Here is a 15,562-nt window from a genome sequence, read left to right as displayed (position 1 = left end):
GCTGTATTGACAGCGTTTTAACCACCATAAATCATATCAGGAATAAATCTAGTTCATTCCGGCACATAACAATTTTAATACTTGAATAAAAACATCTGACCAACAACTGTTCAATTATTTGTGGCCCTAGACGATTTAACAATTTAAATACATTTCCAGGGAGATAACCCCATTATGAATGTATAAGATATCTAAATGATTATATATTCTAATGACGATGTGTCTCGTTTAAATTAAAAAATAATAATAAAAGGCCGGATGGCTTACGGCGAGCGTACGGGAGCCGTAAGTTTCCAGCTGCGTGGGTCACAGACCGCAAGTCCGTCGAACGGGCAAATTAGAGCCGCTTTATGCTGCCCCAGGTCGCCCGTGGAATTCCTGAGGCCGTCAATTTAAGATTTATTTATTTATTTTTTTTTTTTTTTGGGGGGGGGGGGGGGTCCGCAATAGTCAATTGTTATTTATAGCACCAAAGGCCAGCCACACGGCAAACGCAATGCCACCTTTCGTCCGACGTATGGTCGCCGTGGAACCACTTTACGGCACTGTATGTCATGTCTTATTACAGCAGCGAACCTAGGTTATAACTATGCGCTGTAATCCCACGGCCAGTAGAAGATATGACCTTGTGGTACCCTGAGGTCACCAAAGATAGTTCGAAGCCACCGCACGTATCTCTCGATTTCAGGGTCGTACGGTCGCCGAGGTATTTCTGTAATGCATGTAGCGCGGAAAATGGCATTGATATGCCATTTTGTTGAATATGGTTCATCGTCAGCGCAGGTGAAGCAAGTACGTCTTTTTTGTATATCCAACCGGAAAAAGGCATGTGATTTAAAGAATCTGACACTCTTCATCATAAAATGCAAGTTTTTTTCACATTTTTTACGCCAAAGGCTCGCTTACACTTCTCCTGAACTCATTGGAAACAAAATGTGCTTTATATGCCAACTCGCAATAAATCCTAAATGTATCAAACATATATCTTTACATGCCATCAAACAAGACCAACTAATTTGCTTATTGATACTCGCTTAAGACAACACATGTGTAAAATAACAATACCTTCACGTACCATTACGTATAAATGTCACCGCATTGAATGGATCATTTAACAATAAGATACTTAGAGTAATTACAGAGTGCACGTTTCTTTGGACTGTTTGATAGAGCAAACTGACGTCAACTAAAACAAATCTGACAGTGACAACATACGTTTTAACGTCCAAGGAGCAATGAAATGTGCCCAAACATATCTCTGACACAGCTGGGTCTATCATGACGAACTGCCCTATGTTTCAGTGAACTTAAGATGTTTTTTTAAATGACTAATTTACCTTTTATAAAATAGTAACAACCAATGTACCAGATTTCATTATTCCATTGCTCGTTTTTATTGCACGTGTCATGATATTGACATCATTGACAACTCCAACGAGGTTTTGATTATGTTATTGTTACGTTAACCAGTCAATGGACATGTTCATGAATTTAAACTGATAATTTTAAGATGATCCTTTTTGTCCACTTGAAACTTTAGGCAAACAATCTTGACTAAATAACAGAGTTTGCACACACATGCGTATAATATTTGATATTGAGATATCATCATTGGTGTGGATATTTATTGCCTTTACGAATTGAACGGAAACATACTAGCAATTAGTGTGTATCACCAAATAAGACATTGTTCTGCAGACTACATTATATCAAGAACAATGCAGTAAAAGTAAAAGTAGACGTTCGAGTACTCAATATACTCCAGTTAATGTATTAATCACATATTCTGAAAAGAATTCGTAATGTTGGTCTAAGTGAAGAAGTGGTCAATGGCAATAAAACTGACAATACTGTATCATTACATTTCCAATCATGCGCTAGGACGACCCTGGAATAATAAAGATGTCAACAACTAGCAATATTCTGATGTCTTATTTAAAACATAAATAGTCACAGCTCCGATGTCTTATTTGAAACATAAATAGTAGAAGTTCTAATGTCTTATTTGAAATATTAATAGTGGCATTTCCTATGTCTTATTTGAAACATGAAATGTAGCAGTTCCGATGTCTCATTTTAAGAATGAATAGTGGAGGTATATTTAAACGTAAATGTTGGTACTTCTAGAATGAATGATTTTGATCATTAAATTTTATAAATTATTATTTTCGATCGTAATGTATTGATTTGTGCATTTTTATAAACCGTTTCTCTTTTCCCACAATACGACATGCCATCGTTCATCAAATATATATTCATTACTTCTTATGTTTTAATGCACATTAAGACTAAAGGTAGTTTGTACAATAATTCAATGATCTAGCCATTATCCTAACCCTTATCCTACAAGACAAGCTCCAAAACGTGCATTCTGTTTTACCGAACAATGTATTTTTTTATGCAAACTGTTTTGCTCTGATTATTTTTGTACTTATGTTGACCATCTTGTTAGGCGTAAGCATTCGCGGAAAGCTTTGATTAGCGTTGTCTTGTTTTCCTTTCTCCACTAAACGTGAAAACAAATTAGGCGTGAGTTCCTTTGCTCATATTCACTAACGATGTGCAATTCAAGCCTTTGGAGAACAAAGCTTAACTCCAAATTTTGAAAGAGCTACTAGAAATATCATGTTTGAGATAAGTAATGCACTAGTTACTATCACTCATTTTGCTCCTAGTTTTTATGAAAAAAATATCGAAATGATATATGGTTAGATTTAAAAAAAATTTTTTATCAGACTCTAAAACTCCGACTGATTATGGACCATTGCTTTGTACTGGTAGCTTCAAAATTGTTCATTTGTATCAGACCTGCTTGTATTCTATGTATGTTGATAAGTTCATAATGTATCGCATATAAAACATTTTTTTCCAAAATGTTTATTTGATGAGAGCACGTATGAAATTTACGAAAACTAACACGACCGAGAGCCAACCGCTTCCCCATCCCCAAGCAGTGTAACAATCATGACTAAACAGCGATATCCGTTTTGTTATATGATAAAAAGTTTAATCGGTGATCACTTCATTCAATGAAAATACTATCGTGAGATGACTTTACTCTTTCTGGGTCAGGATATTACGAAAATAGAAACAAAAGAAAAACTTCTATGGCTGTTATAGAAATTCTCAGAGAATTGATATGGTAATATACCATCGGTTTTTAACTATATACAACACCATCTTTTGAAGGCATATTCTGTGCCCTGGCTAGTGATTTTTAGGTCAAATAAAGTGATATAGTGATCTTGTACTCTTCTTAAATCTCTTCTACCTGAAAGCGAACATGGATGAAAAAATGTTTTCACCAATAACGTATACATATAAAAATCTCTTCGTTTTAATCTTTTCAAAGTTGAACTTCTGTTATTATTATATATTGTATTTTTATCTCACATTAAACGAATACGCCATGAATTGTCATTGCACAAGAAGAATCGGATACGATGTGCAATACTACCGATATATCTTTAGTTAGTTTCTTTTTTTGATTGAATGTATTTTATGTTTTTATAATTTATATGTTTTTAGTTTTTATCATCTTTTTCTGTTTTAGTATTAGATTTTGATTGCATCTCCATTTTGCATTAAAATCTGATATTTCGTTTTATATTTTAACTGAAGAGAAAGGGCAGTTTCATGTGTAACACTTTCCCTAACGCTAGATTCAAAAACTCCAAAGTATTTTATCCAGACTGTCGTTACTGAAAGATCAAGCAAAATATAATCGCTGACCGGTGATTGCCGAAGCTGTAATACATGAAGTAACATTTTTAGCGTCTAAGTTACTAAAAAATAGAGGTAAAAGTAAATGATTAAAGTTAGAGGAAATGTAGCAATAACAGTTTTACACCATCGACCAACTTTTTGTATAACTGACAGATTGTAAATTCTAATTTAGGAATATAATGACGTTCTTCAAACACCTTGTTGGTTACGTACTGGGATCTATGTTTAATTATGAATCGTCAAGAATATATTTCATTTTAACCATGATTATTGTGTGTGCTTTTATAAACGTTTCTGTCCTTTGATTGATATTCTTTTTAAATTCGACCTCCTATTTTTAGCCTTGATATTATATCATATTTAACTTATATATAGACGGTGTGAAGTCACTATTTCTAATTTTTACTCTCGAGCAACCTGTGCCGGTTAATGACACTGTATTTTCTTGTAACTGTGACATGTTGTGGCTTCCATGTTTCGTTAACTGCCATTTTATGTTATTAATATGTTGCAAAAAAGTCCTTGGTAACTGCCCTTTGAAACCTGTATATAAACACTTTACGCTTAAGATTAAATCATTTTATAAGATAAAGTCTTAGTCTAACACATGTCTATAAACATGATACTTTCTGATAATCTAATTCAAATACAAATTCAGTCTTGAGGCTGTTGACTTAAGCAATAGATTTGTCAAAGACTTCCATAGACATTAAAAGCGAGGGGGAGTCGACAAAGAGTGGACTAGCTTCGGCCTCGCTAATTCGTTTACAGATGATACATGTATCTGACTTATGTGTGATTTAAGATACAAATATCAACACTTGCTTTAATCCTTTTGTTCACTTTAACCGACCATCACCGTTTGACCAAACTTCGCAATAAAAGTCTTTGAAGGACTTCTTCGATGGTCTTCTGTGTTCAAGGTTATGGAGTTGGCTCGATATCTCTTTTGTCAAGCTTATTCAACTCATAACAAATCATGTTTACATACGTCGTGTTTCATTTTGGAAACCTATTGGCCAAACATATAAATAATTTTTTAAAACATTTATCAAAGAACTCATGGTCAGGATTTATCTTGCATTGAGATTCATTTCTAAGTTAAGAGGCTTCTCTCATTGACATAGTAGTGATGACAAATCAGTCACGATTCATTAACTGTATCGTTTTCCATTTGTTTTAGGTCTTATGTTCATGAGCTATTAATATAACACTCGCTTGATATAATTGTGATGTTTGCATTTCAGCTATATATTGCTGGTAACATGAAACCGATCGTTGTAGACTAACAGAATAACAGCTTGATGAAATACAAATTGCAATTATTTATTACATTCTACTGAAATATGACACATGTTTCATCAAATAAATAGATACAATACCTAATGAGAAAATACAATGTCTATTTGCAAAAGCAGTATTTAATGACTTGGTGTCAGTTGACGCTTTTTAGCCGTGTTGCACAATCAAACGGCATTTTGCATCATATTGAGGTGGCTGCTGTCATCTAGCGACGGCGACCGCTCTCTTCTAACCGACTGCGCCAGTGTTTTTGTGTTTTATGTCTTTGGCGTTTTCCCTGTGCCATCAAACGGGGTTCATCTTTAAAATTTGGCTCAGCTTGTTTCTATAGTTTTTTTTACATAATTGTTATAGTTTGCATATATCTTACATTGAAAATGAAATCATACCTGAACAATTTCGCTCCCCGATGTAAAGACAAATGAAATTCAGAAGAAAGTACTAAAATCATGCATCTTACTATACCGTGAAGAGCCTTAACATTAAAACAGAAAGTCTTTATACAGTATGAAAAGGAAGCGATAGAAAACCCGGCTTTTGGCTTTTACGATATTATATCCTTATATACATTTCTATCGATTCTCATACATGAGTTTGCAAGTTTGCGTAATCAATTGGTGATTACATGCCACATCGAATAACTAACTGTTCAGTCCAGATCACCACGAAGTTTCGTTATAACTTAATACACTGCAGGGGCCGTTTCAAGAAAGATCTTAATCGATCTGAGTCGTTAATTAAAATTATCTTAATGACATTGTATCATTATTTTGCTACAGATTTGAGTGAATTAAACTTTAGCCACTATCGAAGATGATCAATAAGTAGAGGAAATAAAAAATGAATGAATGTATTGCCATTATGACGTAAATTCAGAGTTGAGATAATTGAAGCTACGTCTTAGATGCTTTCTTAAAACGGCCTCATTGTGCCGTTGACAAAACGTATTAAACGCAAGACGTGTTTAATATTGGCAACTCCAATTAACTTTTATTGCTTAGAAGGCGTGTCATATTCCATTGTGAACATTTAACCGACTTCCGTAGAAACAACAAGTCAATTCTGTGTAAATTAAGATTTAATTTGTCCATAAACTTTTGTTTTACAGTTCCTAACACGTTGAGACCAAGGCAATGTAGCTCCAAACATTTGTAATTCACTTTCCAACGTATTATCTGAGTTCATTACATAAATCTGTACACTTCTCTTGTTCTTTTTTTATGTGTTCTTTGTTTATCATTTCAAGTCAATCTTCGGTCGGCTGTTGTTTCATAACATTGCTGGGATTTATTTGTTGAATATATTTATTTTTTCCCTTTAAAATTAAAAATTCCAATAAATCATATTTAGACAGTCTACGAATGTCATGGTAGAACAGACACATGTACAAACATTGTTGTCAGCAATATTGTTGATACGTCCTAAATATTCATTTTTTATTTTATTTTTTTTATCAATTGTTCCTTCAAATTGAGGGCTACGCGCACGTGATTCCTACCCCTATATTTTGAGACACGACCGACTTGCGCTAAGCCCTTGAACTTATGTCGATAACGTCTGGATGAACAGTGAATGAAATTGCAACGGAAAGTTAAATGTTGCCACATCTGAATAGGTATGTTGATGGTGGCATCTAGCGTCGTTTGCGACCGGCCTGTAGAAGATGGTTCTGTAGATTTCCAAAACTGTTATCTATGGACATGAAATAGGCTAAGAGTTGAGAGTGGCAAACATTTTGTCCATGTTGTCCATCCCCATAAAGCCTGTAAACATAAATTAAAAATGTTATGCATTTTCTGGTTTATTGGAGTAACTGGCCATAGTTGATAAATATCATGTCATTCTTGAATAAAAAACACCAAATTCGTCGGTGCTAGTTGGATGTGTTTATATTCAATTGCCGTCAAATAGACCGACTCAGATTTCAAACTTTAAATATATTTTTTGTCCTTAGAAGGAACTGTTTTCAAGACTACATTAAATATATACAGTTTATGCTCAACAAAACACCAACAGCAGTGGAACATCCGTTTGTTGTTGCATGCATTTCAACATAAATAATCTTAGTGTTGTTTATATGCAAATTAGTTTTGAAAATATCTCTCTGGTCATGTCTGAACAGTTTTTTGTCTTACACGAAGAGTTTGCACTTTTCTTATTGAATTTTCCAAAATTATGTTCATGAAATAGTCATCGTCTTAAAATCGTTCCCTTTATTCACTGTGCTGTTCTTATTTGAATATAAAAAACAAATACGTAAAATGCGAGCAAAACATTGTTAAAACGTCAACAGTGTTTTTCTTGTTTTCGTAAAGATTTCAAATGTATGGCACCAAGCAGGCATGAACTAGGTTTAGTATCCACGACTTCCATCAAACAGACAGTCCATATTGCTGCCGCTTACTAGCGCCAAGTTGAAAAAAAAACAACCACAGTTAATATTATATTTACGTTCAAACATAACCCAATTGTACCCATAAGACAACAGTTGCTGATAAACGAAAAACAATGTAATAGTATTGGATATATATTTGTGCATTAATCATTGCCTTCCTATCTTAAATCATTTACAGTATTAAGGAGTGAAATAGGAGGAACACCTCACTGCTCAAATATGTACTTTATTCTGCTTTTGAAAGACTATTCAAAGATCACGTACTTGTTTTTGTTCAACTAATTGTTTTTAAAAAGAATCGGTGAAGTTCTAAAGATTATATTAGTTGATTGTAAACAGTACTTTGAACAAAATGGCGAAAGAACGAAAACGCCATATAGAAGTTTCGACCCGAAATAAACAACAGCTATCTCGTCATGATATAAATTCATTTTTAAGTCTTATTTTCTTAGTAATTCAATACATTTAAGTCACTTGCTTTTTCTTTTTTGTCGATTAGCGTTCCTCTGGTCAATTGGATGATCTGAAAACGATATAAAATTAATCATAAGAAAATCATTCAGAAGCTTTTTATTTTTACCTTTAACCCACACATTTCTTACCAATCAAATAATTATCAACCGAATCACATCTACTTGAATTGTTTAAATTATTTTTTAAATATTTTTTTATTCCACTTTTATTCAAATGTCAACCTTTGATGAACAGTATTTTAATTACTTTACACAGCATTCCGTTCTCATACAACCTTGTCATTAAACGCAAAAATTGGAATTAGCAATGCAAAAAATGCTTAACACAGTGAATTCAAACTTACAAATTATACCAACCTGCTAAATAAACATACGACAGTAACATGTCATTTTCTGACTTTTTGATAAAGTCCATTTCAAGATTAGGCAATATATATTCATCCCACAAATTCCGGCAGAGTTCAAAGTCAAGATTGTTTGATTGTTTTTGAGCCCTGTGTACTGGTCTGTGCTGACGTCACTGTCACCAGAACAACTATGACGAGGCACGAGGTACCATTCGGCCGCTCGCGAGCGCCGGGTCCCTGTCTTAGTTTTGTGAGCATCATCAATGGGTGCTAATCTGCAAGTACAGAATCAGGCGCATAAAAATATGACATTTCTGTGTAAAACCAATTTAATGTTATTTTAATAGTTTGAAATGCCAATTATATAATGGAATGTATTAAAAATTTCAGGATATCTTAGTTAGAACACACGACAGTAAGTTATTGCATGTTTTTTTAAAGAAATTGCAAGCATGAAAAGAGCACTTTCAATCCCGATAAGTGACATACGAAACCACATACATATTCCGAATTTCATTAAATAATATTGAATCGTAAAGGAGAAATTTAGAAAAGAACTTAGTTTAACAATAACAATAATACACTAATTAGCTCAATAAAAAAGTAAAATTACGATTATCGCGCCTTTTACCTCCCAACACTTTCAGCGATTTAATTTTTCATTGCATTGATCATGACACAATGTGATACCATCAAAAGACAATCATATGGCAGATGCCAACAGAGCAAAATTGTCCATTGATTCAAATGCTATTTATAGATAACCAAATCAGCGAAATCATTGAGGTGTTTTATAAAAAACACGATCATAACAATAGGTTACATGAATACACCAAAGTGCTTCTTATTGTTTCTCTGATCACCTACGTGTCTTTTTTCTAGATTGTTCTTTGTTTTTAATCGTGAAAACATCAAATATGATTGAATAAGATATTATCAATTATTTATATTTAGATATATGTCAATTTGTAAAAATGTTTATTTCTATGTATAACCTTGGAAATATAAACGCTGACAAAGCATTTTACATACAGTGCTGTTGTGTTCATGATTGAAAGTCCTTTTCATAATCATTGCCGTTCAACGTTTTTGAACTCAGTTAACATAAAACTGTCATCATTCTTGATGTAGGCTTTAATATCTCGACATGAAGAACTATGAAGTCCGAAATTATTTTGATAAGCATGTTTAAAGCCCTTGTTATTCCGTTTAATTATCCTTATTCATTAGAGTTTCTGATTACTTAACGATAAGCCTTTGTAATATGTTTATGTCGTGCTTTTCAGTGCTATCTCACGCGGATGATCTTATTCATTTGGCTTGTTAATACTACACCTATTGGAGGGTATTTTGGTAAAAATCGCATGTACCAGACATTCCGTTTACTATCGCCGAGATGTCAGTTGTGTTAAACTGAATCAATCCTTGTATATAGGATAGTAGTCTAGTTTTACTATTTTAAACCATTGAGAAGGGAATTATCGTGTTTTAACTATATCATAAACTTGGTTATTGAATAAATTATTGAAGAGAAATAATATGGAAGCATAAAGACATCCAAAGAATAAACAAGACTGTTGAATCTTTGTTTTTCGGTACTCATGTAATTATGGCTTTTTTGTTTGTGACTGTTCAGACAAGGATGACATGAGGTGCCCGCAAACCGGTTTAACCCCAATGGTTCCCCCCATTTTTACTTTCCGATGGGTGCCGTTGGCGATAACTCTTACATAAATGAATTATTGAGAAGGTAATTTGGTATAAGCTCATTTGCTACATTCTACATGTTTGATGTGTTCCGTTTATTAGATTAGCGAAATGTGCTGCAGCCAAGTATATAAAACTGGGTAAGTTATCCCAGGTATCTTTTGGCAGGCTTGCCCTTAAAGCAATTTGATTGGGCAACAGTAGTGATCGGATAACTATTGACCAATCAATAAATGTTTGGCTTAATTTAAACAAACCAACGAACTTGCAATTGGCTGCTGATGAAAATTAAACAAGGTAACATGAATAGTTAGTAATTCCTGTACATTTTATTTAAAGGATTCTCGTTTTCCCTTTAATAGTTTCACCAAGTATGCTACCCTAATAACCAGTATGTAATACTAATCATAAACATGTGTAGACAAATAAGGTTCTATGTATCTTCGACAGTGTTTCACTTAGCATTGCAGTCAATAAAAAGTTTCAGTGAAGCCTAGTCAGTTATTTTCATACAAAGGAATGGAAATAAATAGCATGGTAATACAGGGTATTGCGTTTATAATGGTAATGTCAACGAACATGACGAAATTACCTCATCAGTGCAGCCTATCACGCAACGAAAGTGAAGAATCTTTCTTAAGCTCAGATAAGCCAAATTAATGCGTTGAATTAAGCTTTATATTCACATCCCTAGCAAATCAAGAAATAAAACAATTTGTGAAAATAGCTTTATAAATAGGAAACAGCAAATAGGCTATGGTAAGTAGATAAAAGTTAAGCCTGAGATTTGAAACAATATCTATATATTCTTTAAAAATGGCTATACCCAAACCAAAACCGCAATCTAAATTAAGGTTGTGGCAAGGTCGTGGCAAGATTGCAGTCGCAATCATAATAAGCGTGCGGCAAACTTATTTAAGCATGCAATAAGATTGCGATTGGAACATTCGCAAACTTAAATCTAAGCATGCGCAAGCTTGCGCAACCTTGTTGGTAGATTCTCGCGTCCTTCCTGCAACCTTTCGAAGATTTCGCAAGCTTATAAGGTTGCGCACGGTTGCGATTGGAACGATTACAACCTTAACTACTAGCTTGCGCAAGCAAGCGAGGTTGCGCAAGCTAGCAAGGTTGCGCAAGCTAGCAAGGTTGCGCAAGCCAACAAGGTTGCGCAGTTCGTGCGCTTCCTGCAACCTTATTAAGACTGTGATTTTAAGGTTGCATTGTAGAAGATGGTTACCTAGTTTATGACCCCCCCAAAATGGTGACCTAGTTTTTGATCCCAGATGACTAGTATTTGAAATCAACCAAAAATTGATTTAAGCAATGAATAAATGAAAAATACAACCCAACTGCTATACAAGGTTTTCCGAAAATGTACAAGCAGGTAAATTATAATGTAACAGTTATGTCATCCTGGAGGTTATGGGTTTTAGCTCCACCCGAGTCAGGACCATACCTCCTCACATGACAACATTACTGGTTTTTCCATGAAGCAGACTCGACTGACTTCATAAGATGCAAGTTTTCTTCACAATTGAACTAAAACTAAATATAAACGAGGACAAAGTTTATGCTAACAGTTTTGTATTTTCTGCTATTAGATTAATACACAAAACAAAAGATAACTGACTTAAGTATGGCATATTCTTGCGGAGTATTTGATAGAAAACAATTATGTACATATTTAGTTAGAACATATATTATACAAAGAAAGAATCAGACTTCAACAGGTGTCCACATCTAATTTGTAGTAATTTGAGCTTGTATTAAACAACCTCTGAATAGTTCATTAAAGCTGTAAATGGAAATGTTCACCACTACAATATCTTATCATATGAAAACTTTGAAGACTAAAGAATTTTTCCAATTTAAGTAAAGAAGAGGGAGACTAAAGTTTTTTGCCATCTAACTATCACTACTGGATGCACATGCCATTAAAAGGGTCGTGAAATTGACCTTAATGTTTTCAAACAGTTTTAATTGAATTTTAACAGGTCACTATTAAAATTTAACAGAATTAGAAACCATTAAGATAATTGACTTACAATTGAGAAGGGTTTACACCAATTTTACTAAGCTCAAGTGACCTTCATGTGGGTAGTTTTAACTAATCAACTTTTTATATTGACAAATATGTATTCTGACTAAGTTTCATCGACAATTATATCTACCAATTCTTAAGTAATCCTATGTTTTACTGAGTGATTAGTGATAAAGCGTGTTCACCAGAATGCATGTGAACACACTGAGACAAATTTAAAGACAACATTTCATGTTATAAGCTGCACATGTCGTAGAAAACCATTTTATATCAAAAGGTACATTATAACTTTCTTGTTTAAAATGTCAACCACTATTATGAAATAAATTAGTCAACAAGAAAACTGAAAACACTTTCTTGTAAGCTCCAGTTTTAGGTAACTAATTTCATTTCATCATGAAATGTAGATTACTTTTCTTAATAAAGGAGTAGTCATTTAAAACAAACATATTATTATACATTACAAAATCAGCTATTCTTTTATACAAACATATGTTGTTGGTTACATTTCTAAAAGAACAAATACTCAATTGCATTATTTGATACATAACTGTTGGCGAAGGTCTTCAACTTTTGTGCCTGTGATACGCACAGAACGAGATAAAAGATACTGCTACTGTTTAACCGCAATGAACATTTTTTTCATTTATGTATGTATTAAAGTTACAAATATTGCTCACATTTTACTGCGTTTATGCTGTATGAACGCAGTAGGGTAAGAAAGCAAATGACCCAAGATGCTCTAACATACTTTATGAAATTCGCTCACATGCCCTACTGCGCTCTTTTAGCATAGACGCAAGTAAAACTGTTATCTTAATTAAATCATTATATTTTTCAAACATGTACTTTTAACTAATGTGCATAAAAAACATGGATAAAAAATGAATTAAACACAGTTGATAAAATCAATGTATTTAAGAAACAATAAGTATGCACCTGTACATTAATGGTTCATTAAGGTCATTCTGGAGTTTAAATGCATAGTTATTAATGACTTATTTTTTTGCATTAGCGCGCCAGGCTCACAGTTGTGTATTTACTGATAAAAGTTAGTTATACAGTTGTTATTTTGATTCTAGAACGACAGCGTATTAATTGATTCGCAATTGTCATTTTCCATGTATCGAGCTTCTTTAGTCCAGCAAATGACTTAAATATCCATGTCAGTGACGTCATGCGTGTGTTTGAAAGTTCATGAACATGTTTTATTTCAAAACTAAGTTCATGAATAGTTTGTCATTCGCCACAGGGTGATAATTTCATCATTACTACACATCCATTTATAACAGTTTGAACTTTTTATGAAGCATAAAACAATTAGTAAGAAGCCATTGAATTGCTTATTTCAGTCCTTGACATTTACATCTAGTCTCTGTAGACAGGTCCGTTTAACTTATACACTTGATGACGAAACGCATCTGCGAAAAGATTTTTTGCAGTCATTCTTCTCCAGCTTGTTTTTGTTGAAGTGGTCTTTTCTTAACTGTGGACGCTTTTGTCTGAGACTTTGACATCCATCTTCCAAACTGAAAAATATTTCTTTTTTTATTTGTACTGCCAGCATTTTTAATAACTAACGGCCAGTTGGTTATCAAATCAGTGCGAATGAAGATTTCAATGTCGCAGGTATATAAATAATGATAGCTTATTTTATTCGTTCGAACCATTAAGAGCTCAAATTTATTGAGTCTGATTTTTTTAAAGATTCTCATAAGTGTTTGTCCGTTACAAATAAAATCCACTCCACCATCCAACATATTGTTTTCAAAATCAGAATGAAAATCTTACCATGTGCTTTAAAAAATAGTCTACTCACTGATGGATTTGGCAAATTACGGCTTTGAATGATTTTCTCCTTCACTGGTTGATTCTTTTGAGGACTGATGATTTGTTTGTTAGCTCCTTTAGGTTGGCTAAAATAGACGAAACAACATTTCAGACACTTTACTATAATTTGCTTGCATAGTGGTTATTTAAAAGGTCAAGGGGTCAGCGATGCAAATGTCCATTGAAGGACCAAAATTTAAATTGTTAAAAAAAATCAATTTCTTCTTAGTTTTGAGGTTCAATATTTAACAAGCATGATTCATACCCATTTAGCCATTACAACATGAGAAGCTGTAATTAGGAGTTGAGCATATTTTACGATGTAAGATTTTATCAGATTTCAAATCAATATGCTATACTGTCTTATAAAAAGAGTATAATTGTGACTGAGTCAAATCATTGAAACTGTCCAATCAACAATGTCCTGGGGCTTTGTTTTGATTGCAGATATATTTAAAAAGATATTAACATAATAAATAACCTGGAAATGATTTCTCATCCACTACTTTTCATTATTTTCCTGAAGAACTATTTTTTTTGACAAGATGTAATAAAGAACTCACAATATTGTTGAATAGGTAGTCTGGAGCCTTTTGACATAAAAACAAAGTGGTAATGTCAACAGACTTTTTAGAACAAATGTCAAAGTTTTTTTATCAAGAATATTAATATTCTATTGTAAAATTTGTTAACTCCCTACTACCCAAAAATATATGCTTCACTCCCCTAAAATATCGTTCCTCAAAACTAAAAAAACTTTTTTAAACGTTTTAGTTTTTGACCTTCCCCACCCAATTTTGCATCGCTGCAGGCCCTTTACGACAATTGATCCTTTTTCTAGACAAAAATTGCTTACAAACGTTAAGAAACAAATATAAAAGCTGCTAAAATATATGAAAATGAAGTATGCGCTGTACGCTAGTCAAAAACAATCATTAAATTGTGTTTCTACACAAACGTATTTCGTACGTTAGTCGCGAAAATGTATTACAACAAAACATATTTGCTCATTACTTCAAAATATTGCTATGCTATTTTAAACAATAATATTAGCGTAAAAGATCGTTATTGAATTATACTCCTTACATCGCCTGAACTTACCTAAAATAAACGAAACGACACTTCAGTTTATTTTGCGCATTATTTCGACAAACATGGCCGGAGTTCGAAACTATCTCCGCCAGTGAAGAGCGTTTCGTCTTAAATGCGAAGCCGTTAGAATATAGCTACGTTAGAATATGGCTATTTTGTGAATATTATATTATTTAATCTGTTTAACAACTAATTAACCATTGTTGACCACAGGTGCTCGTCACATATTTTTTTTTTTTTTTTTTTTTTTTTTTGTCAAGATAGTGAATATTTGTCATTCTTAAAAATATTCCACAATTTTTCATGAAAAAAGGTTACTAATAACCTTTTTTTAAATGACATATATTCACTATCTTGACAAAAATAATAAATAAAAAATATATTAAATATAAAAAATATATATAATATAATACTGTACTGCAGTATGGTCATTTATTGTCAAAAGTAGATATCAGGTGAGAGATATAGGGTAATTTTGTTCCAGTTGTAATATACTGTTGTGAATTAAGGTTGCTCTTATAGTATTATTCTAACTATTATAACAAATTAAACACATAAAAAATTGCATGAGTTCATTAGTGTTAGTCGCGCAATCTTAATTTTATAAGCTAAAGAAACTGCAGGCTTGTTGCGATCTTATTTTTTTTAA

This window comes from Mya arenaria, chromosome 4, assembly GCF_026914265.1.
Source record: "Mya arenaria isolate MELC-2E11 chromosome 4, ASM2691426v1".
Classification (NCBI taxonomy): Eukaryota; Metazoa; Mollusca; class Bivalvia; order Myida; family Myidae; genus Mya; species Mya arenaria.
This window is presented reverse-complemented; position numbering follows the sequence as displayed.